Consider the following 13,781-nt stretch of genomic DNA (forward strand, 5'->3'; position numbering starts at 1 on the left):
AGAAGCGGGGGACAAAAGGTCTCCATGCCCAGGAGCCCCACAGGGTCTCACTAGGTTTCAAACCCAACAGGCACACTCTTAACTCTATAATCCTGTGGACTTCCCTGGTGGTCCAGTGGTTACGAATCCACCTTCCAATGCAAGGGACGTGGGTTTCGATACCTGGTCTGGGAACTAAGATCCCACATGCCGCAGGGCAACTAAGCCCAACTACTGAGCCTGCGTGCCACAACTAGAGAGAAGCCCACTCGCCGCGATGAAAAGATCCCGTGTGCCACAACTAAGACCCAAAGCAGCGAAAAATAAATAAATAAATAGATTCTGTAATTAAAACAAAAACAAAGCAAAACTCTGTAATCCTAATTCCCAGAGATAAATACCATAAACATTCTTCCAGTCTGTTTACTATGAATATGTATACTTTTGCATTTTATTTTCACTCATTTAAAATTAGCATTTTACTATGAAATTAAATAATTCTCAAAAATGTGATTTAAAAAATCATCATATGAATGCACCATGATCCTTTTTAATTATTGTATTATGTTAGACATTTATATTGTTGCCAGTTTTTAAATAAATAATCCTGCAAAGACTATTGTATATAAATCTCTGCCCATATCTGTATTTATCACCTTAGGATATACAAATAGAAATGAAATTACTGGGACGAGTTTGTATGCTTTTATTTTTACCACATTAAAAATGAATGAGGACCTTTCTGACCGTGATGACCTCCCCACGAGAACATGCCTCTTGCAAAGGATCTCCTTCATCCCTCTCCAGAAGAGGAGAAGAGGAAACACAAGAAGAAGCGCCTGGTGCAGAGCCCCAATTCCTATTTCATGGATGTGAAATGCCCACGATGCTATAAAATCACCACCATCTTTAGCCATGCACAAACAGTAGTTTTGTGTGTTGGCTGTCCTCTGCCAGCTTACAGGAGGAAAAGCAAGGCTTACAGAAGGATGCTCCCTCAGACGGAGGCAGCACTAAAAGCCCCTGGAATCAAGATGAACGGGAAACTATCCCAATAAACACATTTTGGATTAAAAACAAAAAAAAAGAATGAAGTTTAAAAATATTTCACTGGAAATATTCCTTGACACATTGAAAAATATTTCAATACTTCAATACCACTAGACAACATATAGTGAAAAACAGTAGTCTTCTGCCTCACTCCTCTTCATAGCCCAAAACAACCATTTTCCACTTTACATGTTGCTTCAGGTATTTACCTCCATATATTAAGAAAAAAAGTGTTTATGCTGTTATTTCCTGATGTATCTGCGTTAAACATGCTCTATTGCCTTCCTGTTGTGGTAGATGAGGATGTAGCACTCTTACAAATACACCGCACACCCAACTCCACTACTTCCCCATCCTCCCAGAGTAGTTAAATCATAATTTTAACTTACATTAATAATCAATGTTTACATTATAATCAATATGTATAATTTTCAGAGTCAAAAAGTGAACTATGACTCCTTTCTTGTAAAACTCTAGTGAATAAGAAAGCCCATTTTGCTTCATCTGTACCAATGCAATGACTTTAAAAAAAAGTTGCCTTTTCTTTTTTTAAAATATTTTATTGATTGATTGATTTTATTTTTTATTTTTGGCTGCATCTGTTCTTAGTTGCGGCACGTGGGATCTTTGTTGTAGCATGTGGGATCTTTCATTGCAGCGTGTGGGCTTCTCTCTAGTGGTGCACAGGCTTCTCTCTAGTTGTGGCCTGCAGGTTTTCTCTCTCTAGTTGTGATGCGCAGGCTCCAGAGCACGTGGGCTCTGTAGTTTGTGGCACGCAGACTCTCTACTTGAGGCGGGCGGGCTCAGTAGTTGTGGCACCTGGGCTAATTTGCCCTGCGGCATGTGGGATTCTTAGTTTCCCGAGCAGGGATCAAACCCACGTCCCCTGCATTGGAAGGCAGATTTTTTTTACCCTTGGACCACCAGGGAAGTCCCCTGTTTCCTTTTCTGATACTAAAAGTAAAACATGTTCATGATGGAAATTTTAATTCAGAAACATCAAAAGAAAGAACTTAAGATCAACTGTAATCGCAGTCCCTGTGTAAACTGCTCCTCTTGCCACCTCTTTGCTCCCTTGTCTTCTCTCCAAGTACCCAATCAATGCTACCTGGGCTATCTGCAAAGTGTCACGGAGGTGTCCTAGAACGGCGAGGTCCCTTGGAGCATCCACTCTCTCTGCTACTGCCATCTCGAGTCTGTCTCTGCCAACTTGCAGATCTGCGCTGCCCTTCTCTCTCTGGTCAGTAGGCAAATGCCTGTCCCTTTCTCATGCAAAGCTCTTTTCGTTGGGGATCTCACAGCTGAGTTCCTAACAATTCAGTTCTTTCAGCAAGCCATCCAGAAGGGTACCTGGGCTCCTGGTGAGTCGGCTGTTTCCGTTTTAGTACACAGCCTTCTCCTTCCTAGGACTGAGTGGGGAGCAGGTTCAAATACAGCTTTATAAAATCTTCATAAACACCCTTCTCTAACATTCAGGCCCTGTGGCTGATTCTACCCTCTATGGGAACTCCTTCCTCAGTAGGGGATTTTTCCCTTAAGGAATCCATTATTACTTCCCACAGCCTGTGTTTCATCAGGTGATGTTCATTTTAAAACCCAAATTTTACTTTCCATAGTACTTCTGGACCCAAGAAAATCAAGGGAAGGGACTAGGTGTTTCAAGCATTCTGTCACAACAGTGCAGAGCCCAACTTGACGTCCGGGTTCTACACCAACCAGGACACTGATACATATATTATCTATCACAGTGCTGGCAAACTCCACCGAACCACTGCCCTTACCACACACCCCCCCATATGTTACTTCCTCCGTGAAACCTTTTCTCATCCCCCTCTACTCACTCAGTTGCTTCCTTTCTTGTTCGCACTTAGATGAGAGCACTTATTACATAGTATACACGCCCTCTCACCTCTGAGAGGGCTGGAATCTATGAGCCACAGTGTAGGATGAAGAGTAAGCATAAATATTTACAGGAGGGATGAGGGTTCGGGTGAGCCAGGCTACACTCTAGTGCTTAAATACCAGGAAAGGGACTTTCTACGCAAACCAAAAAACAACAGGGAGGTGTTCCATTTTCTTGAAGCAGGGCAATCTGCTTGAAAAACATAGTGTGCCTTAAAAATGTGCCAGGTCATTGTGTGAGAGTCGGATGGGAATGTGGCAAAACCAGTTAGGAAGTCACCCGCGGTGACCCTGCACTGAGATGTTAAGAAGTACAAGATGGTTGCGGTGGCGTGGAGAGAGAGAACTACATCCAAAAGGTAATTTCTAAAGAAATAATAACAAAAAGTCAGATTTGCTGAGTTCCCGCTATTTACTAGGCTTGGCCAACACCACCAAGGTGGGTATGGACTCATCCCCATTTCGCCCATGTTTAAAATGAGATTTGGCCAGATTGAGCGACTCTCTAGGGGTCGCACACCCGGCAAGCAAGCGGCAATGCTGAGCTTCCAACGCAGGTCGTGGGGCTGCCGAGGCCTCCGCTACCTCAACCCCAGTCACCCACTCTCTGCACTGCACGGTGAGGGCCGTTTTCCCGACCTGAGGCCTCAGCTCCTCAGTTCACTGAGAAGAGCCTTGCAGAGGGCACTGGAGTTCAGGGATGCTTTATCCAGCTGCCAAGCCCTATCGGGACCTTAGAGCCCAGCGGCTGCGGGCGGAAGAAGGCGCGTGGCGGCGACGGCGGTGGCTGCAGGAGGTGAGCGGACCCCGAGGCGGAAGCGGCTTAGTCACGGCGGGGCCGGAACGCGGTCAGCGCGGAGAGCGCCGGCCGCCGGCGGCTCTGCATTGTGAGCCGTGACGCTCGGCGGCCGCACGTGCGGGGCAGTGGGGAGCCACCACTGACCGGAAGGGCTGAGTCAGCGCAGTCCATGCCCGCGGAGGCCCGTGGGGAGGGCGGACGCGCGACTGCAGCGGCCCCGCGCCTTCGGCTCCCGCGCGCCGCGTCCGGGCAGCCTGCGCCGAGGGCTGCGCCTGCGGATCCCAGGCCATCCCGGCACCACCGCCCAGAAGAGATCAGGCGCAGCTTTTCCACTATCCCGCCCCGGGACTGGAATCTGAGACGGAAATTTGACATCTTGAAGTCGCCCCAAGCAACAGATGCTCTATGCAGGTTTCAGTGGAAGCTCCTGACCTGTGAAAGGAGACAGACTGTGTGTCTCAAAGACTGAGTGGATTTTGAAGATCAAAGGGACTTGCCCAGGACCAGAATTGGTTTGCCTGACTCAGTTCTCAAATTTAGTAAATAATAATGAAAACAAAACACTCACATTTTTTTTTTTTAATGCAAGAGCAAAACTTCCAGAATTCCAAGAGAAAATAAACCTTGGTTTCTGAGACAAAGTTTCAACAAGATGGGAGTGTGGCAGAGGGAACTTTCTAGAGATCCCTGATAAACGTGATCCCAAGGTCTTTCTCCTGTTTCTCCCCACTTCTACAATAGTGAGGCCAGAACCCATTTTAGTAAAATAATGCTTTATCGTTTTTGCTCAAATTTATTTTTTAGTGAAAAATGATACTATAGAAATTGCTGGGGGGTGGGGGATGGGAAATGACACCTAATTACAGTCCCTAAACCAGAAAGCACAATTACTTTTTATTTATTTATTTATTTATTTTTGGCTGCATTGGGTCTTCGTTGCTGCATGAGGGCTTTCTCTAATTGTGGTGAGCAGGGGCTCCTCTTCATTGTGGTGCACGGGCTTCTCATTTTGGTGGCTTCTCTTGTGGAGCACAGGCTCTAGGTGTGTGGGTTCAGTAGTTGTGGCTCGTGGGCTCTAGAGCGCAGGCTCAGTAGTTGTGGTGCACGGGCTTAGTTGCTCCGCGGCATGTGGGATCTTCCCGGACCAGGGCTCGAACCCGTGTCCCCTGCATTGGCAGGCGGATTCTCAACAACTGCGCCACCAGGGAAGCCCCAGAAACCATAATTACTTTTGCTTCTCTCTTTACTTAACGTTAACAAAGAAGAGATTTTTACATAGCTGCAACAGAGCTATCGCTTTCTATTTTACTGTTTTCAGGTAATGTTATGTAAACATTGGTCCATGGCTCACAGATCTTCAGGATCATTATTTTAAATAACTGCATTACGCTCACCAGATAAACTACTATCCTCCTGTTGGTGTGCTTGTAGGTTTTTTTTTTTTATTTTTAAATTTTTTTGGCCGTGTTGGGTCTTCGTTGCTGTGCGCAGGCTTTCTCTAGTTGCAGCGAGCGGGGGCTACTCTTCCTTGCGGTGTGCGGGCTTCTCATTGCGGTGGCTTCTCTTGTTGCAGAGCATGGGCTCTAGGCGTGTGGGTTTCAGTAGTTGCAGCACACAGGCTCAGTAGTTGTGGCCCACGGGCCCTAGAGCGCGGGCTTCAGTAGTTGCCACCCATGGGCTCAGTAGTTGTGGTGCGTGGGCACTAGAGCTCTTGGGCTTCAGTAGTTGAGGCCTGCGGGCTCAGTAGTTGTGGTGCACAGGCTTAGTTACTCCGCGGCTTGTGGGATCTTCCCTAACCAGGGGTCGGAGCCATGTCGCCTGCATTGGCAGGTGGATTCTTAACCACTGTGCCACCAAGGAAGTCCCTGTAGGTTGTTTTATTGGCTGTAGGTTGTTTATTGCTCTTTACTTGTTTCTGATTGTCAGCCTTTGTCCTCCATCGGAAACGTTCTCACTGGGCAAAATGAGGACCCTTATGAGGAAAAGTGGCTGCCAACCACTGCAGTACAGGAAAGCTTATTTTCTTTTTAAGAGTTCGCATCATTTTCCCAAATAGTCTTTTGATATTTTATCCCACTTGGATAATCACAGCCTTTCTTTAATGCTGTAAGGTATACATTTTAAAAGACCAGACCTTTCCAGGAGTCTGACAGAAGTGGGATTCAGAGTTGTGTTGTGAGACATTTTCAGATTTTCTTCAAGCAGTTTGTGTTCAAGTGCCACTGTTTACTGTCTTCTGTATGACTCAGAACATGTTATTTAACCTCAATCTCAGTTTTCTCATCTGAAAAATTGGGATAATAATAGTACATACTTCATAAATTGTGAGAATTAAATGAGATCATATATGTAAAGTGAGTGCTTAGAATGCCTGCACATAATGCTCAACAAATGTTTACTTATAAATAAATATTATTGTCTTTCTGCTATTAAAGAGAACAATGGCTTTATACTGAGTAATGACAGGCAACATCTGCCATGGCTACCAAAGTTGAAATGGTAGAAGTGTTTCCTTGCAAACTTTACCCACCATTTGAAAATCAACTCCATGTGTAAGTCTTCTTAATCAGATCAGTAGTTTCATAGTTAGAGAAAATGGATTAAGCTGAAAATAGGTGTATAATGTCATACGATCTTTTGAACAAAGTTTTACTTTTAGAAACTTGGACCTATCTGGGGCAATGAGACTGAAAGGTGTGGGGAGAAGAAGACCAAGAAGCTGTTACTTGGGACTTCCCTGGTGGCGCAGTGGTTAAGCATCTGCCTGCCAATGTAGGGGACATGGGTTTGAGCCCTGCTCCGGGATTGCCACGGAGCAACTAAGCCCGTGTGCCACAACTACCGAGGCTGTGCTCTAGAGCCCGTGAGCCACAACTACAGAGCCCACATGCCACAATTCTTGAAGCCCGCAGGCCTAGAGCCCATGCTCCGCAACAAGAGAAGCCACCGCAATGAGAAGCCTGTGCACCACGACGAAGAGTAGCCCCTGCTCACCGCAACTAGAGAAAGCCTGCACCCAGCAACGAAGACCCAACACAGCCAAAAATAAATTAAAAATAAATAAATTTATTTTTAAAAAAAAAAGCTGTTACTTTTCATCTTAGGCTCTTCTGCACTACTTTGTCACCATGCACATATATTACTTACTTTTTCATTGTTGTTTTGTTTTGGATGTGTAGCCTGAATGCTTGCTTTTGAGTCAGTCTGTTAGATGGTTCTTCAAACTGAAAGCTAATGGAGTCCCGGATGTGGTTCTGGTGTAACATACACTAGAATTTTGCTTTTCCATTTTTCTATCTTAGGCACTGTTTTCAACTGCTGCTATTCATTCATCCATTCAACATATATTCGTTAAGTGGCTATTATGCGCCAGGCACTATGCTTGGTAATGAAGACATTCCTCAAACAGGCAACCGAAGTTTGAAACACATTGTGTGCCAGCTACATAGAATGGATTTTTTGTTAAAGACTTTTGTGATTGTTGGTCCTTGCGCTTGTTGCTAGTGAATCTTGAGATGATCTGACAGAATGTAGCTTTCTTTGCAATAGAGCTGTACTTAGAACATTCTATTTCAGACTCCAAAATCCTGCACATATGAAATAGAGATAGGACTAACTTTGGGCCCTGTGGTAAGGGAATCTCTTCCACCAACGCTGCTTTTCTGGAGCTCTGCCCAAAGCTAATGTTATACCAAAGGGCCCTGTGGGCACTTTGCTGGGGAAATTCTTTGATTCAAATCAATTCAATTCAAAATCATGTATTCAGTACCCACTACTTACAAGCACTGGGGTAGGAGTGGGAGATGAGCCAAATATGAAAACAACCCAGACCTTGAAGTTTATTATCTTTTAGGGTCTTAAATCTTCCTGAAGATTATTCTGATCCTGGTACTTCTCTTTTAAAAATCTTGAATGGATCTCTTTTGCTTTCGAAAAGTTTTTTATTCATCTCAGAAAACACTAAATCTAACTGAGTACTGGACACTATGCTAGGGTTTGACGACACCATTTCAAAAAATTACCATTACTGGTTCCAATATTGTTGATGGCATCTGAGTCACCAACACAACACACTTATATCGGTCTGAATTGTAGCCAGAACTTGTATAATTTTGTGCTTTTGTATTGTTGCAAGCATCCGACTACTGCTTTATGACTTCTAGTGTAGCTGTCCATGAGCAACTGCATATTAAAATACAGATTATTTTATTGTAAATCACTTTCCTTTTTTTAAAATAATTTATTTTAGTTATTTTTATTTGTGGCTGTGTTGTGTCCCCATTGCTGTGCGTGGGCTTTCTCTAGTTGTGGCGAGCGGGGACCACTCTTCCTTGTGGTGCGCGGGCTTCTCACTGCGGTGGCTTCTCTTGTTGTGGAGCACGGGCTCCAGGCGCGCGGGCTTAGTAGTTGTGGTGCATGGGCTTAGTTGCTCCGCGGTATGTGGGATCTTCCCAGACGAGGGCTCGAACCCATGCCCCTGCATTGGCAGATGGATTCTCAACCACTGCGCCACCAAGGAAGCCCCCTCACTTTCCTTTTATTTCTTCCTTGTATTATAGTTAAAGCACTATATTGATTCTTTAAAAATATGTGTATTTAGACTATAGTATCTATAAACGTCATTTAAGAATAGCATAGAGGACATTACAAAAAGAGATCTGATAAGGTTGAGAACAACTGGCCTAGTCAAATAAATCTAAATGACTCATCCTGGCACTTATGGCCATTATTGTCTTGTCTCAGGTTTATTTCTCTTTGCTATACCTAGGATCAGGCCAAGTTGCTTCACTTGATATTCCCAGTTTTGGAGCAGTGCCTTCTATTCCCACTGCTCTGAGGTCACCTTGTCCTATGCCACTGGGCTCTGTCAACTTTGCCACATCTAATTGACCAGTCTATTCATAGTCTGTCCAACTGCCCAAGAGAGATGTTCAATAGGAATGATAATAATTAACCAGATCAATCAAATTTTCTCTTGCAAAGATTGAATTTGAGACCCAGACAGGCAATTAGTTAATGCCAGGGTCAGAAGATGAAAGACAGAGAAAAGGCTGTAACCAGAAGTTATGACACAGCAGAATGCAGGAGTAGACAGACGTCTTGAGTACGCAGAAGCAAAATGAGAAGTCGTAGGAGCAGGAGCAACGGATGCAGAAAGAGCGTCCCTACACAGTGGCTCACCCTTAGAAAGGGGTCCACACAAAATACCTGTTCCCTTGAGCTGCCTGGGATCTAGTGTAACCTTCCAGTTCCCAGATGGAATTTAATCCCCCACAAGGCCTCAGTCCTACATGATTGAGATTCCTGTCTTCTTTATTTTCCCACATAGCCTTGGAGGAAATCTTTATCTCTTAAGGTAATATGATCTTTGCAACCAAAGACCCTAACTACCAGCTTCTCCAAATCATGCTCTCCCATTTCTGTGCCTCTGCCATTTCCTCTTTTTACAATGTTCTGCCCCATGGTCTCGTTATTGCATGACTCAGTGTTATGTATCCAGAGTCCAGCTCAGACAGCATCTCCTCCATCCTGTTACCTTAGCTGCAAGTAATGGCTTCCTCTCTCCTTGGAGCTCCCATTTCTACTTCTTTTAAGAATATTTCTCACTCCCAACTCTGTTATAGAAAAACATCACCTCTATTAGATGAGTACCTTGAAGTAAATACAGTGACCATTTCATCTCTGTTACCTTCATAGCAGAGCTAAACATAAAGCCATGCATAGAATAGGTGTTTAATTATTTACTTCTCCTTCTATTGATACGTTGCCTATCTTCTCCCCATTTCTCAGTCTTAGTTCATTCATGGTGTCAGTTATCTTTAGAACATGGCATTGAACCAGAACTGGTTTGCACGTAGTAGAATTTCAATATATGTTTGCTGAATGCAAGATCCAGCTTTTACTCGATATCTAGGTCAGCATGATATCCTATGCACTGGGCATCACAAAGATATACCCAAATATTTATTTATTTATTTACTTATTATTATTTTTTTAAAAAAAATAAATTTATTTATTTTTGGCTGTGTTGGGTCTTCGTTGCTGCGCGCGGGCTTTCTCTAGTTGCTGCCAGCGCGGCTGCTCTTCGTTGCGGTGCGTGGGCTTCTCATTGCGGTGGCTTCTCATTGCGGTGGCTTCTCTTGTTGCGGAGCACGGGCTCTAGGTGCGCGGGCTTCAGCAGTTGTGGCTCGTGGGCTCTAGAGCGCAGGCTCGGTAGTTGTGGTGCACGGGCTTAGTTGCTTTGCGGCATGTGGGATCTTCCTGGATCAGGGCTTGAACCCGTGTCCCCTGCATTAGCAGACGGATTCTTAACCACTGCGCCACCAGGGAAGTCCCAAATATTTAAAATTAAATATTTTCAGTAGCAAACATGCTTCTACTGCATTATGGTATCTTCTAATGGCATTACCACCCTCCAAGTCACTTAGGTTTAAAAACCTTAAGTCATCCAAACAAACCGAAACCAAAACCAAACAACAGCAACAACAAAACCAAGCTAAATTTGACCCATGGGCCACGGTTTTCCAACACCTGGTCTAGAACGCTAGAAACATGTGGCAACTCTCCTTTGGAGCTTGCAAGAGACACCATACAGTGGTTTTACCTACCATGGATACCTCTGGCATATCACATCTACCGAGTCATATGACCCAAGTGGCAGGACAGCTTGCTCTGTTGCTTAGACTTGCTACAGAGCATACAGTTGCTTGGACCTCTGTAGCAGGTCCCTCTCTTGCTCTTAGTCTCACTCAAAAGTAGGAGCTTTCCTAGATAATAAGTGGATAAAGCAGTATTCCCAAAGTGGCATATGCTGCTCTCATAACTGAAAGAGGTCCACCAAGCATAGATTCTTTTGCTTGCTTTCCTAGTGCAAGGTGAAACAACTTGTCCTTTAACTTTTAAGGGATGCCACAAACCATTGGATCCCTAAACACTTCACCAACATGGTAGTGTCTTAAATTTTCATGAGTTTACATGGCCTACATATGTATTACTAGGGCTTTGGGGAGTATTTATCACTCCTGCTCACCAGATCCAGTTAGTATGATGTTCTGACTACTGTGATGTTCTGTAGAATGTTAAGAGATCCAGGTCACTGCAGACTATACAGTGACAGAGCAGGAGAGCTAAATAAAATAGCCTTGGGGCAAGACAGTAAATGGGTACTAATGTCTTTTCCGCTAAAGACAAAATGGTTTTGGTCCTTACTTTCTACAGAGCCATAACCACTTACTAACTGCTAGAAGCTGTATTGATGTGTTGATAGTTCCTTGCATTCAAGCTTCTAAAGAGCCACCCCCAGCAGGATGTTAGGACCAGCTCCAAGTGTGCTCTTGCCAGGACGCTAAATCTGTCTTGGGCGAGTGCCTCCATGTCAATAAATTCTCACCTATTTAGTCTAATATTCCACTCCCTTGCTCTAACTCTCTCAAGATACACTCCTTTGGTTTTTGTTGGGACGTATTAGCCAAGTCCTATAATTCTTTTGGTGTGTAATTTATTTTCTCTTGGAGCAGGAAGGATATTTCCCCTCCTGGGCTGTCCTGAGACCTAAACCTTGGTATCAGTATTATGAGCCTGGAACAATGAGGGGTGTCCTTAAAAAGGACAAGAGTCATCTTAGAATCCAGGGGTTCAAAATTCTCATGCTTATTCATCTAAGTGTCTTTTTCCCAGACTTAGGGCCCCACTTCTTCCTATCAGGGACTGACTTTGACTTAAGAGATTTGTTGAGGCTTTGAAGCAATGCTACCCTTCTGATGAGAACGTAGGCCCGATCTTCAGCACAAAGTGCTCTGTTATTTCAGGTGTTGAGAGTCTTCTGAAATGCCGTCACAGAGGAGGCCCTCTTGCTTTCACAGCTTAGTTAAAGTTGTTGATTTGCTGACAGGAGTTTGTCCTTTTCCTTTTTTCTTCAAGTCTTACAGTGTTAATAAAAAGTGAGCTCCCTCCACAATCCTCTTAATAATCATTGCCCCATACTCTTCAAGTGCCACAGCCACTGTATAGATAGCCAACACGCCCCTTTCACCTGCACCTCATCCCAATCAACCACAGGTGAGATTCTTAGTAAATGTGAAGCCGGGCAGGTCAGAGGTATCACTAAACCACTTATCAACAGCAATGAAGTCCTCACTAGGTGGTGCAGTTCCTTCCTCAAGTTCTGCTTTCTAAGACCATTTTACTCAACACCATTCTTAGCCTGGGTTGCTTTGAGGCAGAGCCTAAGACAAAGGCTTAACTGATTATTTCAGAGCATGATCCCAGAGGGCAAAAGTAAGGGACAACATGGGTTAAAACAAGGAAAGAGGAAGAAGCCAATATAAATGGGGCTATGTAGTTAGCTACTGTTCTGGACAACCATGTGCTAGATCCCGTGAGATTGTCTGAGGAGTTATTTGAAAGGTATCTCAGGACTATCCATCTAAGGGAAGAAAGGGAGAAACATTTATTTGTCCATTCCTGTTCTCATTGTTTATGGTTGCCTCAAAAAGCTTAAACCTCTCTGGGCATTTCTGGGTTACGATGTGGAAACACCTAAGCAGGTGCCCACAGGATCCCAAGAAGTGTAATCAGAGAAGTCCTTGGACAGAAAGTGAGGGGTAAATTACATGCCTGAAATGAGGCACTATCAAGTTGCACCTGTGTGAAGGTGGTCGAAACTGCACGGAATTGGTCATGATAGCTATAGCTAAAAGGATTTGAAGTGGTGAATAAGAGGTATAGGAAAGACTCATGAACTTTACTTCCTGAAGCACTGCTCTTTAGCAACACTTAGATCCTAATCATCTCTCACCTCGACTACTGCAACTCACTTTTGTCAGATTTATCTGCTCTAAGTCTCACTCCTTCCAAGTCAACTCATATTGACTCAGAATGATCTTTCTATAATACAGGTAATTCTCTGGTTCAAATAATAAAGCATGATGATGACAATGATGATGATCCCCCCAAAAATAATAATAATAATGATAACTCTCATGTCCTAAATGTTTACTACATGCTAGGTACTGTGCTTAGAGATTTATGTGCGTATTCTCACTTCTCACAACTCACTGAAATAAATATTATTTACATTTTTATAATGAGAAACTGAGTCTCATTGAGATTAAATAACTTGCCCAAGGTCATATACCTGCCATGTGGTATGGTTCAGATTCAAATCCAAGGCTTTTGGATTCAAATCTGAGATTTTTAACCACTCTACAGTACTGTCTTAAAAATCATTTTTACCTGTAGCGCGAAGTCTACATATTACTTTTACATTTTGGCACCAGCTGACCTTTCTGAATTCATCTCTCATTATTGTCCTCCCCTTTCCACTCTCAAATGCCATGTACACTCATTATTCTATGTCCCCGTACCTGCTATGCCTTCTTCCTGGAATGCTCTTCATTCTAACTCTATTTAGAGTAGTATTTTTCATCCTCTAAGTTCAGGAATCATGATATGTTGTAATCTGAAAATCCTCCTGGACTCCTTGAAAATTAATAATTATGACCTATATGGGCCTTCCTACTTTTTAGATCTCAGATGTGAAGACTTGTTAATTATAAGCTCAGTTCATAGCACATTATCATCAGTGATCCATGTGAGACCACTTCCTTTTTCCCCCCTTCGTCTGTGACTCTCATTAACATCTCTTTCCCTTCCATCGGCCACCATTTTAATATGTTTGATATGTATCCTTAAGTAATCATTATCCTTGTAAAACATAAAATATTATTTTGTGTGAGTAGGCATTTTTAAATAGCAGATAAAATATACTTTAATGAAAAAAATTACTGAGCTAGAGAATCATTTCATAATGATAAAAGTTTCAGTTCCTCCGTAAATAGCATAGCCCCAAATATGTAATGCAAACCGAGTGATAGAATTATAAGAATAAATTTAGAAATCCACAATCATAGGTGATTTTAATTTTTTCAAATATTTGAAGAAACAAAGACGAATTAGGAAAGAAAAAGAGGGACTGAGGATGTTACAGGCTGAATAGTGTCCTCCCCAAAATTTATATGGTGAAGCTTTAACTACCAGAATGTGACTATAT

The 13,781-nt window shown here is 43.2% G+C and overlaps 1 pseudogene; it reads left to right on the forward strand.

The window, feature by feature from the left end:
• Positions 1 to 737: 737 nt before the first annotated feature.
• On the forward strand, positions 738 to 1,009 carry LOC133099374 (small ribosomal subunit protein eS27-like; annotated as a pseudogene).
• The last annotated feature ends 12,772 nt before the right edge of the window (positions 1,010 to 13,781 follow it).

This window comes from Eubalaena glacialis, chromosome 10 (genome assembly GCF_028564815.1).
Source record: "Eubalaena glacialis isolate mEubGla1 chromosome 10, mEubGla1.1.hap2.+ XY, whole genome shotgun sequence".
NCBI classification, from domain to species: Eukaryota; Metazoa; Chordata; class Mammalia; order Artiodactyla; family Balaenidae; genus Eubalaena; species Eubalaena glacialis.